General features: G+C 40.9%; 1 pseudogene; it reads right to left on the bottom strand.

Moving 5' to 3' along the window:
* Positions 1 to 534: 534 nt before the first annotated feature.
* On the bottom strand, positions 535 to 8,550 carry LOC127162081 (macrophage mannose receptor 1-like; annotated as a pseudogene).
* Positions 8,551 to 12,976: the final 4,426 nt, after the last annotated feature.

The raw sequence follows: 12,976 nt of genomic DNA, 5'->3' as shown, positions 1-12,976 counted from the left end.
GGATCCCTGTTACATTTTACGGATATTTTCTTGGAGTATTAACTTATTCGTAACAATATTTAGCAATGTTTCCCACAGACTTACACTCTATGTGTGGCAGCACTTACCCCTGGGAAAATGCAGGCATTTTAAATAAATACATATTGAAATGTTTATGTCTTTATAGAAGGAAATATTGGCTGTAGATGAGTTTATTTGAGCTGATGTTCTGGTATTATGTATTTGCAAGATATGATGCAAAACATACAGAGTCATAACCACACCAGATATACAAAGAGTATCTTAAAAGACACATTTCAAAATACAGAAATAAAACAGACTTCTCAGGATCTCTAGGTCCTTCATTAAACTAAGTGAACTATTGCCTATATATAAGGAAATATTGGCTGTAGATGAGTTTACTTGAGCTGATGTTCTGGTATTATGTGTTTGTGTAGTCATAACCACACCAGATATACAAAGAATTTCTTAAAAGACACATATTTCATAATACAGAAATAAAACAGACTTCTGGCCACTTTTAAAACCCAATAAGCAGATTCACTCAGAACTTACTAAAGAACAAATCAAACATAAAGTAAATCAGAAAAATAATGAAGTAACCTATGAAAACCATTAATGTAAGTAAACACATAAGCGTGTTCTTTTTTTCTTTCTGCAGATGAAGTTGAGTTTGTGAGATTCAGGAAGGCTGATCCAGCGCTGATCTCCTCCAGACTGAACTGCTCCTTTTCTGTTCTCGAGGCTGCAGTTTTCCCGTGTCGTTCCGTTCCCTGGAGCCCAGTTGTGATAGCACACGATCTCTCCACTCACCCAGAGCCACATGTTCATGCTGCAGTAGTTGTGTAAACCCAACCACACCGCCGCAGTAGACGCCCGTTTAACCACGTTCATCACACCACGCTGAATCTCTTCTGAATGAACCGAGACCAGATCCACATGATTCTGTCTGCAGTAACTCAGAGCTTCAGACCACGTCAGATTCTCTTCAATCAGAATCAGTTTATCTGGAAACGAAACAAACCACAAGCAGAAACTAGAGAGAGACTGATCAAAAACAACATGCAGAACAAACACTGTGGATGAATTTGTCATGAATTTATAGGGTGAACAGGGGCTTCCGGTAATGGCGTTGGAGTGAGCGGTCACATTTTTCACCTCTCCCAGGTCACTTTCCTGTTGCTTATTATCTACCTCAACCCATCTTTATAAGCGCCACTATTTTGTTGGTTTTCTCTCATTCTACCATGCCCAAGCCATCAAAACAGAACAGGCCGGACCACTCTCGAGTTTTTACAGAAGATTCCACGGTCTCTAGCGAGGCTAATGTTAACAGCGAACATGCGGTTAGCCATGAAAGTTCGCTACCTGACTTCTCACACGGGGCCTTGCTCAAACACATCGCCGACGTGGTTGCAGAAGAAGGACGGCATACGCAAAAGATGATGAATGAATCTTTCGCCAAATTGGAGTCTGGACTGGACATTAAAGTAGATAGTATCATCAAACGCATTGGTGAGATCGCCGCAGCCACCGAGTCACTCTCATCCTGTGTGACCGAAACAGAGACTCGCATCTCCGCCGTGGAAGAGGACATCGCTTCGCTGCAAAAGAAGTTGTTTGCACTTGAGAACCTTAACACGACACTCGCGGAAAAGGTTACAGATCTGGAAGGGAGGACCAGACGGGACAATATTAGGATTCTCAACCTCAGGGAGTCCGTGGAGGGAAGCGATCCCCTGCAGTTTTTTGAATCTTTCCTACCAAAACCGCTAGATCTGCCAGTCAAATGTATTGAAATCGACCGCGCGCACAGAGGGCTTGGTACACCTACAGATGGCCGTCCACGTCCTGTCATCCTCAAGATTCATCGCTCCAGAGATGTCACCACAATCCTGTCTGCAGCTAGACGCAAAGGCCAACTTCACTACGAAGGTCAGCCTCTCTGTATCGCTCCGGACATTTCACCAGCAGTTCGTGCCGCGAGGAGAGCCTTCAACACGGTCTGCGCCGAACTTATTAAAAAAGGAATCCGGTTTCAAATGAACTTCCCAGCTGTGCTGGTGTTCAAGGTGGAAGGCACTCAGAAAACCTTCAGAGATCCTAAAGATGCTAAAACCTATATAGACAGTAATGTGTGATCTTCCATCGTCCTAATTTCTTATGGGCCTCTTGACGTTTATAATGTTATCGCATATCATGGGTGTTCAGTAAAATAAATGGGAAAGGGGTTTTATGTTTAGATCGTTTTATCGTGAAGCTATTGTAAAGCAGGTGTGTGTGTTTTTTTTCTCTCTCTTTTTCCGTTTTTCAGCTTTGCTCTAGAGGAGTTATAGACATGGGTGGACCCAATCTTCACCTTTTGTTTTTAATCTTTCAGAATATTGGTTATTTTAAGCCTGAATCAGAGTCAAAATCTCCCTTCTCGTTTTCCCTTTTCGTCCTTCTCAGTTTGCCTTGTTCCCTATTTACTTATCAATTTATCCTTGTTTTAAGTTGTAAATGGTTGATGGTGTCAAATTAAACATGCTCAGCTTCAATGCAAGGGGCCTAAATAATCCAGCAAAACGTGTCGCTGTTTTGGATTTTTTGCGTAAGGAACGAGTTCATATAGCCTTCCTTCAAGAGACCCATATGATCAAAAGAGATACAAATCAGATGGCAAATTGTTTTTTCCGTGTTATTGCCTCCTCCTCGGCTTCGAGTAAATCTAAAGGAGTGGCGATCTTATGTCAACGCAGCTTGCACCTTAAGATGTTGGATACCTGGACAGACGGTAAAGGCAAGAATAGCAGTTGCGAAAGTTCACATAGAAAACAGAGATATTGCCCTAGTTTCAATTTAAGCCCCTAATACATTTGAAAAAGAATTTTATGCTCAAATTACCAAGTCACTCCTTGAACTTTCCGATTTTAAATTCATTATAGGTGCTGAGTTTAATGCTGTTGTGGACTGTTCAGTGGATAGGTCCGGTCACTCAGAAAATGTAGATCAAAAGTATGCTTCAGAGGCGCTAAGAACTTGGATCAATGATACCGGTGTGATTGACCTCTGGCGTATGTTAAATCCTATCATTTTTTTTTTTTTTTTTTTTTTTTTTTTTCCCGGCCTGTCAGTAACACAGATAACACATGACAGTGTGTATGTGTAGCTATGTTATCATCATTCACGGCCATTTTTTTTTTTTTTTTATGTATTTAATTAATTTAATTTTATGTACCTTTTTATTTAACCATACTATTACAGACAAGACCGGGGGGATAGAGAAAACGGGGAAAAAAAATAAAATAAAATAAAATAAAAATTGGGGAGAAAGTCAACAGAAGAGGGGGAAAGAGAGAGAGAGAGAGAGAGAGAAGAAGAAAAAAAAAAAAAAAAAAAAAAAAAAAAAAAAAAAAAAAAAAAAAGGAGAAGGAGGATAGAGAAAGAGAGAAAGATCAAAAAAAAGATAATCTGCTTCCATACCTGCTGACAAAAGGAGAAAACACAACAGCAGAGTAACTGCAGCAACAACCAACATCTATATAAATCACAGTAAATACTACATGTTAAATGTTATTGTGCAGCACACATAACTAATATTACAAAACATGTTTTGAAGCAACAGCAGATCAAGACAGTGTGTGTCTGTGAGCACCTGTTTTTACACCAATGTGAATGCTTGTGTGTACACCTGTGTGCACACCTGTGTGTGTGAGCGCGTTTGTGTTCATAAGGTTCTTCCATGTAAATGTTTAATAGTGTGTGTGGGGAACCACAGCCCCGCCCGCAAGGTATGAAGCAGACATGGAGGAGACCCGGGCCCAAACATCCGGATGCCCCCGAGCACGAGAGTCCCAGGAGAACCACCGCAGGGACAACCGCGGCCCCCACCCAGAAAAGGGCAGAGGAGGGCCCGGAGGGGGATCATCCGGCAGCCACAATGCAGACGTCCCAGGGGGGCGTGGCGGCAAGCCCGCAGGTTCCGCCGGCAGCCGGCCACACCAGAGCAGACCGGCCCTGGGCCCGGCGATCCAAGGGCCCCCACCCCCTAGCCGGGGCCCAGCAAAGCCAGGGGGCCAGGCCCCGCCAAGCAACCGCCGAGATCGGGCCAGCGCTCACCCGAGCATCCCGCCCGGAGCGAGAAACCACCAACGCACCGGCGGCCGGGGGCATCCTCCACCGGCAGGGCGTGGTGGGGGCCTGAGATGATGAGTGAGGCGGAGTCTAAGGCCTGACCTGACACATGGACATAGACAAACAGGCACACATATATACAAGCACACGTTCCCACCCTCATGCACGCAAACAAATATTCACGCACTCGCCCCACATGTAGACATACAAAAATGGACACAGTACCCACAATCACACTCCCCATTTGTACTCTATACTCCTGGATCCAGGCACCACTACCCCCAGAGGGGCAATCAGCGCCAGACCCCGGAGCTGAACCCTCTTCACTCTGGCGTGGAGACAGGAAGACCACCCCGGTACCCCGCAGCAGCAGAAGACCACCAGCCCAGACCCCGACCGGATGGCCAGCTCGTCCTCACAGCCCCCAGCCCCGGACAAAGAACAGAGAACAGGGGTGTGAAAAAAAAAAAAAAAAAAAAAAAAAAAAAAAAAAAAAAAAAAGAAGACCCCATGCCTCACCTCACCCGCTCAAATGTAGTGTTGGTGTGTGTTGTTCTAAAGTGCTTTAAAACAGGGGAGGGGCAAGACACTAACCACCCTCCGCCAGCTCGTGTCAAATCGGCACCTCCCCAAGAGCCCTCAATGTCTATGTGTAACTTAAAATTGAGAAGTGGGCACCAGCACCAGAGAGAAGGCTGAATGAACAGACCGCCCCCTGGATGCCATTCAGTGTGCCCACCCCCAAGGCCCTATATGTATGTGTCATGTGACAGTAAGTAATGAGAGTGTCTAAGTTGTGTTAAATCCTATCATTAAAGACTACATTCATTTATCCTCCAGACACAAATCCTTCTCTAGAATTGATTTTATTTTTTCTTCTATTAACTTATTTTTCAATATTATAAATGTTAGCTTAGTGCCAGTAGCATTTTCTGACCACAATACGGCATCACCGTATCACCTGTTTTGTTAAGTTCCAACCCAGCTCAAGCCCCGAGATGGCGTTTCAATACCACGCTGCTACGAGATGAAACATTCAAAATCAATTTTTTGAGTCAACTAACAGACTTTGTTGATTTAAATAAAGGTTCAGTAGATGATCTTAGAATAGTGTGGGATGCGGTTAAAGGTTTTATTAGGAACTTTACTATATCTTATGCTTCGAATTTAAGGACGGTTCGGTCAACTAGATTACTTATTTTGGAGTCAAAGCTTTCAGCCTTGGACTCTCTTTTACAACAAGGTTATGATGAGGATGTAAAGCTTCAACTTGACCTTGTGAAAAAGGAAATTAATGCTGTTTTGAAGCAACGAGCTGAATTCTTAATTCATAGGACACGACAGCTGTATTATTTTAATGGGGCTAGACCCAGCCGTTTACTAGCACTTAAATTGCGGTCCAATGAACACTTTGCAGATATTAGCTCAATTAAGTCTAAAGCTGGTATAATTCTTTATGAGCCCTCTCAGATAAATGCTACTTTCTCTAGTTTTTATGCTGAATTATATAGTTCAGAGATACCGTATAGCCAAGTTGCATGTGATAAGTTTTTAAACAAATTATCACTTCCCAAACTGTCTGAGGAGGATTCTTTCAGTTTAGATACCCCAATCACGTTAGATGAGCTCAAGGAGGCAGCTTTAGATATGTGTAGTGGAAAATCTCCTGGATTGGATGGAATTCCTCCTGAATTTTATACTACCTTTTGGGACAGTTTGGGCCCTCTACTCTTTGAGATGATTCAGGCTGCAGTTAATAAAGGGTCTTTCTCCAGAGATGTTAATATTGCAGTTATTTCACTTTTGCTAAAAAGGATAAGGATAGCAATGATTGTGCGAACTATAGGTCTTTGTCCTTATTAAATGCTGACTTAAAAATTTATGCAAAAATACTCGCACGGAGACTTCAACCATTTATGACTAAGCTTGTTAACTGTGACCAGACTGGTTTCATTAGAACTAGGTTAGCATCTGATAATGTTAGAAGACTACTTCATATTATACATAACATGTCTTTTTCGTCCTCTCCTGCTGCTGTCCTTTCCCTAGATGCTGTGAAAGCCTTTGATCGTCTGGAATGGTCATATCTGTGGTCAGTGCTGGAGGCCATGGCTTTGGGACCCTCTTACATTTATATGATTAAGGTGCTTTATACGAACCCCACAGCCATGGTCTTAACAGGCAGAACCTGTTCATCACTGTTTAAAGTAGCTAGAGGTTCCCGTCAGGGTTGCCCTCTAAGTCCATTTCTTTTTGCGCTCTCGCTTGAACCACTGGCACAGACGATACGCATAGACAAAGGCATTACCCCAATCAAAATATGTGGGACTAGTCATCATATCTCATTGTATGCTGATGATGTCCTCCTTTTTTTAACTAACCCTTTGCAGTCCATACCCAACATTTTATCAATCTTTGACAGCTTTAGTGAGATCTCCAGATATAGAATAAATTGGACTAAATCTGCACTTCTGCCGCTAAATGAAGCAATGGAAAACATTTCACCACCTGCAGGTATCCCAGGCAAACACCCCTTTCTCACTTTGGTTTTAGGCTCCCCACCCCCACCCCCACCCCCACCCCACCCCACCCCACCCCACTTTTTTAAACATATTTCTGCCATTTGCTTTAAGATTATTACTTGGAATTATTGCTGTTTATTTTCTTATTTATTATTTTTAGTTTTTTGTTTTTTTTCATACTCATTGTTATATGCTGATTGATTGTCCAGGTTGTATTGTTTGTTACAAATTCAAAACCTCAATAAAAATTTGATAACAAAAAAGAATTTGTAGGGTGAACTTTAAGAGATCTGGAGGTGATGATGGATTGTGTGTGTTTTGTGAGGATCTACTCACCGTCATGACACATAAAAGGAAACTGATTGGTGCAATAGCGGTCAAACCATCGTCCCTGAGTTTTCACCGTATCCAGCATTATTAGGTTCACCAGTGTACCAGTATCTGAATGAGGAGTCACTCTGATCTGACCACTGCCATGAGTCTCTGAACAGACCGATCCAGACATATGATCCAGATAACTGTCTATCACTAATGATCTTCTCAACCTGTTGATTCTCATTCTGGTTTCTCACACCGACCAGATCAATGTGATTCTGTCTGCAGTAAATCTGAGCGTCTCTCCAATTCATCGTCTGATTGACAAAGACGAGTCCTGTGTTTGCTTTAAGAAAAACAAATGAGAAAAAGATTCATGAATCCATTTGATTGTTATTCTTACTCTGATTTACGGTTTGGATGTGAACAGGAGCAGCGGTGGAAACATCAGAAACACGTCATTCATAGACTTGATCTGCTTCTACAGCTGGTGATATATTGAATATTCACAATGTTAAAGATATTTTACATTATACTATGATCTGTCTAAAAACTTGATTCTGATTGGCTGGACCGTGTGCATTTAAACCATTAAATGAAACACACACATACAATCACATAAACTTGATCTCAACCCTGTGCTGTGAGTTTTATTATGAATTAGATTCACTATTGAAACACTACATTATATTTCTCAGCAACAAGGGTTTATGTTAATGGACTATCATTCCTACATGGACCAGATTCAAGTTGATCTACATATGATAAACGAGGCCCTTGTAGGTTTGTTTTGAGACACTCGAGGCTAAAAATATCAAGCTGAATCACCTCTAGTCACTGCTGTAATATAAGATCAATTTAGATCACTAATATATTTAGGCTCTTCAGTTGTAAGTTTAATTGCAAATAATCATAAAGAGGGACAACAAAAGATCAAAGTTCAGTTCAGATAGAGCGCAGGTTCACCTGAAGACCACTGCCATTTATCACGACCTGTTCTCTGCAGCCCAATCCAGACAAACTGAACACTTCTATCATTCACTTCTATCATTCACACTCTTGTTCAGCTTCTATTCACACACTTGTCATGTCGTTCATGTTGTCAACGGTGGCCAGATCTGTGTAATTCTCTCTGCAGTATCTCTGAGCTTCAGTCCAGGTCTTCATCTCATTAATAAAGTGATACTGACGCTGAACACATTCAGATACGGAGCAGAGAGCTGTGAAAGAGAGACTTTGCTTGAATGCTTTTCATAAAAGGATCAAACCTAATGAAACAAGAAACCATAAATAAACCACAAACACACTCACCAGTGAGAAGAAGAATGAAAAATAGAGTTTGGTCCATTTCTGAGCAAGAAAAATACAAATAAACTCAGATTTCAAATATTCACAGATTAATTTTGGTGTCAAACATGATTTCAGCGGTAATTAAAAATCCATCTGAACAGGAACATAAATGCACCGTACACAATGATTAAGACAATATTAACATGTCAGAGTCTAATTCTAGTTACAAAATGAAGATGTGAGTGGTTCTTACTTTAGAGGTCGTGTGTTTCTGTCCTGAGTCTGATGTTTCTGTCTGCAGCTTTAGTGTGATTATTATATCTGCTCTCATCCCTCATTCAGCGTCACATCATTTGTTTATTATTATAAAAACAAAAACCCTTTGCATTTTCCTTCTTCATTCATTTTCTTTTTCTCTGTGTTGCTCTTTGTTGCTGTATTTCTCTGGAAATGTGTTCATTTGAATTTTACTGGAGGGTCTTTATGTTTCTGTTCGCACACTGTGTAATGACACATGCAAATGAAAAACAACAGCAGCAACACATTCACCTCCTTAAATATGGAAATCATAGGCACAGAGAACATCCACGTTATTTACATTATTTCACTGTATACGTTGCTTCCTCTTCATATGATGTCAACTCAGTCAACATTATATCAGTAAATTTCACTGGTGTTACTAAACATGCTTGATACTTGAACCTCTCTCTTTTTTCACTGATTAACATGCATATGGAGGTCCTCCAGTGACTGTACATGACTCGTGTTCACATTGGCTTATGCCATTTTTATACTGTAACAGCAGTACAGAAGCTGCATAAGATAGCATGAAAAGATGCATGAATGCATTTACATATGAGTCACAAGAGCAGGAAATTAATTTAAATAGAGAACAGCCATTAACAGCCAAATAATGGCTTTAAAGGGTTGCCAACTCTCACGCATTTGGTGTGAGACACACGCTTTCAGTCTCATGATCTCACTCTGCCCATGTAAATCTCAATCCAAATTAGCAGCTTTGCTTGGGATATGAAACAAAGTCCCAGCTTTCAAATTTTCTAATTTTACAAAATTCAAACAATAAATACTGTTTTGGCACACTTAATGTGGTGTAATTCATTGTAGTGCCTCAGTGAAAGTCATTGATAAATTGCTTCAAATTGCTTTGATCTCACCGGCATTTCCGCCATGCGGTCACATGGTTCATGGAGCTCTCAATACAAACAAACCAGTGCTGTCAACACATATGAACACATTTGAACAGCTTTAAGCAGGAAAGAGGTCAGATTCACTATACAGGTATTCGCAGCAACTTTGGTAAACATTACAGCATATTATGCATTCATTATTACATCGATGACACTTGCAGTATCACTTTATTCTGGAGAGTGATGGAGAGACAACATTATAATAACATCATAACATTAAGGAGTGAAGACCCCCTGAGGGTCTTGTACTTAACCCTCAAGTAATCCTTACTTACAATGTTTAAGTTTTGCATTTGAATAAATATTTAGACATGCTTAAACACTAGTTTTTTTAATGTGAAATTTTAAAAAGTTAATAACTTACATTCTTTTTTTAAGTTTTTAATTATACTCCTATAAGTATACACAGGTGATTAATGAATGCAATCAAATACTGAATTTAACCCAAGAAACTGCATTCAAAAGATTGTTGTCCCCTTATATGAACAAATAAATTGATATTGCATCCCCCCCAAAAATCAATCATTTGAAGGGCTCTGATAGGTAATCTGTAAAATGAAAATGAGATCAAAAGCTAAAATCTAAACTTTGACAAAAAGTGGCCTTTGATCATTTTTAAATATTTATCCAAAACATCAACAATTTAGGATTGAGCAACACTGTGTTTAGAAATAAGGTTCTTCATTGAGAATCTAGTCTGTCAGGATCCTGCCCTGACTGTCTTGTCTTTGTTCAATGTTTGTTTGTTTTGTGTCTAAGCACATGGTTCTGTCTCTGTTTGTGTCTGCCACGTGCTCCTCTTGTCCCACCTCCTTGTTTCCCCTGGTCACGCCCCCTTGTTTAGCCCTTGTCTGCTTGATTGTCTGCACCTGGTCCTCGTGTGTGTGCTGCTCCATATATTGGGTTCCTTTCCCTTGTGTCTCAGCTGGTTTGTTTGGTGTTTACCTGTTTCTTGGTCCAGAATTGATCCTTTGATCTTGCTCAAGCCATTTTGGATATCTTATCTAGTTATTTTGTTTTCTCATTTCCTCTGTCTCCTCTAGCTCAGTCTAGTTCTTGTTGTTTGTGTTTTTTTTTTTTGTTTTTTTTTGTGCATTGTAATCTAAGTTAGAAGTTGTTTCTCTCCTTTTGTTTTAGATTTTCTTTTGCCCTTGTTTTTGCAGTTCCTACTCCTTATGGATCTTGGCTTTGTTTTTACTCTTAGATTCTTTCTTTAGTTAGATTTGGTTGTTTATTGCCTTTGCTCTCTTTCTGTTCTCAATTGTCTGTCTTGTTGTTGTCTTTAGTCTCATCTTGTTTATTGTGTTTTGTCCTGTCCTGCCCTTACCCAGATTTCCTGGGCACTGACCCCTTCTGCCTGGAAGCAGCTCTTCTCTCTCTAACGTGTCAATCTCTGGTTCTGGTAGTACCTATCTGGCGGCTAGTCTGTGTGACAACAGAGTTTCTCTTCAAGCTACGGGTTCCCTGTGTTCCTGCCTAGTTCTTCCTCTGGAGCTGCCTTCTCTGTGCCTAAGACCGTTGCCATCTCTTACAGTCTCTGGGGTCACCCCTCCAGCCTGTATTGTTGTCTGCCCTGCCCCTCTGTTTGGACTGTTTCACTCCTCATTCTCCCTGCTGTTGTAGTCTACATCTTGTTAATAAAATCACCTTTGTCTGCTCATTTGCATCTGGGTCCCATTCCTTGCAGATTCCTGACACTAGTCTGTCTGAAAGTGGTTTGATGTCTTCAAATGCTGACGAACATTAGAAGCAATTTGTTTTTACCTGTACTAAAATTCTGGACACCATTGCTCTTCTTTAAGCTAAGAACTGTGCCTAATCCTAATCATGGTTAAAGGGGTCATTGGATGCAAAGTTCACTTTTTCATGTTGTTTGAACATTAATTTGTGTTGGCAGTGTATGTACAAATCTACCCTATAATGATAAAAATCCATGCAGTGGCTTTTAATTAATCTATAAAAATATCCACTTTTTCAAATCGAGCCATTCCCAGATGCCTGTCGGTGTGCCGTCAGACCAACAGAGGCTCCTCCCGCGATAGTTGATAGACATGAGTGTCTTACCTCAGACCAGCTGTCACAGTCCAGTAACCTCCATTGTTCCAATGCTGGAGCAGTGATGTAAATTAGACAAGAATATCTCTGATTGAGCGATTGAGGTGTTGTGTTGCTGGATGTAATAATGAACATGGTGCTCGTCATTTACTCCCGACATCTGAGCCGCTGAAGATGCAGTAGATTACGTTTGTTTGTGAAGGGAATGCGACTCCCGATCTACATATATCCGTCTATGTTCGCACTAATCATTCATCATCCAGCTTCACTTACAGCAGAAGTGAGTCTAAGGGTTTTTTTTTTTAAATCAATCTTGGCGATCACCTTTCCTTAGTTAGGAAGTTTAGCGGCTAAATGCGGCTAAAGTAAACAGGCTCGTCACTCCACAGAGGGAAGAGAGGGCCGGGGCGAGCAGAGCTCATTTTGACAAGGTAAAAAGGGTGTTGTTTTACACTGCCATTGAGAATTTTTAACCAAAGTATATTACAGACTTTTCATTAAGACCCTAAAGAATCATATCAACTTGTGGAAAATGGACATCCGATGACCCCTTTAAGTGATAGAGGTCCGTACTCTCAGAAAACACTTGGCAAGCTGACAGGAGATGAAAATAAGACAAATTACAAGTTCACTACGAGATCTTTAGAGAATTTCTGCTTGTTTTTCAGAAAGCATTGAAAGATGCAAAGCATACATTTTATTCTGATGTAATCTCCCACAATGGAAACAATTCTCTAAAATGCTCTTTGCTACTATAAATTCAGTTGTTAACCCTGCTCAAAAGCTGTACCCAGATCTCTCTTTTCTTCATTGGAAGATCGCTGTTCTAGGCTCCACTATACCACGACCACCGGTGGCTGTTTTTGTACTACTGAGTAGAGACACTTTCAGTCTATAACTCTTCCAGCTTTGGCTGACATTGCTCACCTTAAACCTTCATCCTCTAAGAGAGTTGTTATTCCACCTTATTTCTTTAAACAGACTTTGATAGTGTTGGTTCCACTGTTACGGCTGGCTCGTGAGCCGCAACACAAAAGAGGCAAATACCACATTTCATACAATAAACTCTTTTATTGAGAAAAAGTAAGGAGTTGATGGAATGATCAAAAATGTCTAGGGGTGGAAGGGAGAAAAAACAGATCCGCACGCGTGGGTATTAAGGGATAAGGAAAAGGGGAAGGGAAAAAAAACAAGGGAAAAGCCACACCTGAGAGAGCAAAACAAAAGACACACCAGTCTTTTATTCACTGCCACTCTCTCAAAGGTTGAAACATTTATATGAAGGCATTTGTATCACGTCGTGGTAAGCCATTTGAGATACTGGCTGATAGAGGTACAAACTTCAGAGAAGGAGCCACTGAACTCCAGGAAGCCATCGCATCATTAGAAGTTCCCCTTATAGAACATCTAGCAGGCCAGGAAATTGCTTTCCAGTTTAACCCTCCACACGCCCCACACTTTGGAGGAACC

The sequence above is a fragment of the Labeo rohita genome, unplaced genomic scaffold, assembly GCF_022985175.1.
Source record: "Labeo rohita strain BAU-BD-2019 unplaced genomic scaffold, IGBB_LRoh.1.0 scaffold_830, whole genome shotgun sequence".
Classification (NCBI taxonomy): domain Eukaryota; kingdom Metazoa; phylum Chordata; class Actinopteri; order Cypriniformes; family Cyprinidae; genus Labeo; species Labeo rohita.
The sequence above is the reverse complement of the archived record's forward strand: the minus strand, read 5'-3'. Positions and strand labels throughout refer to the sequence as shown.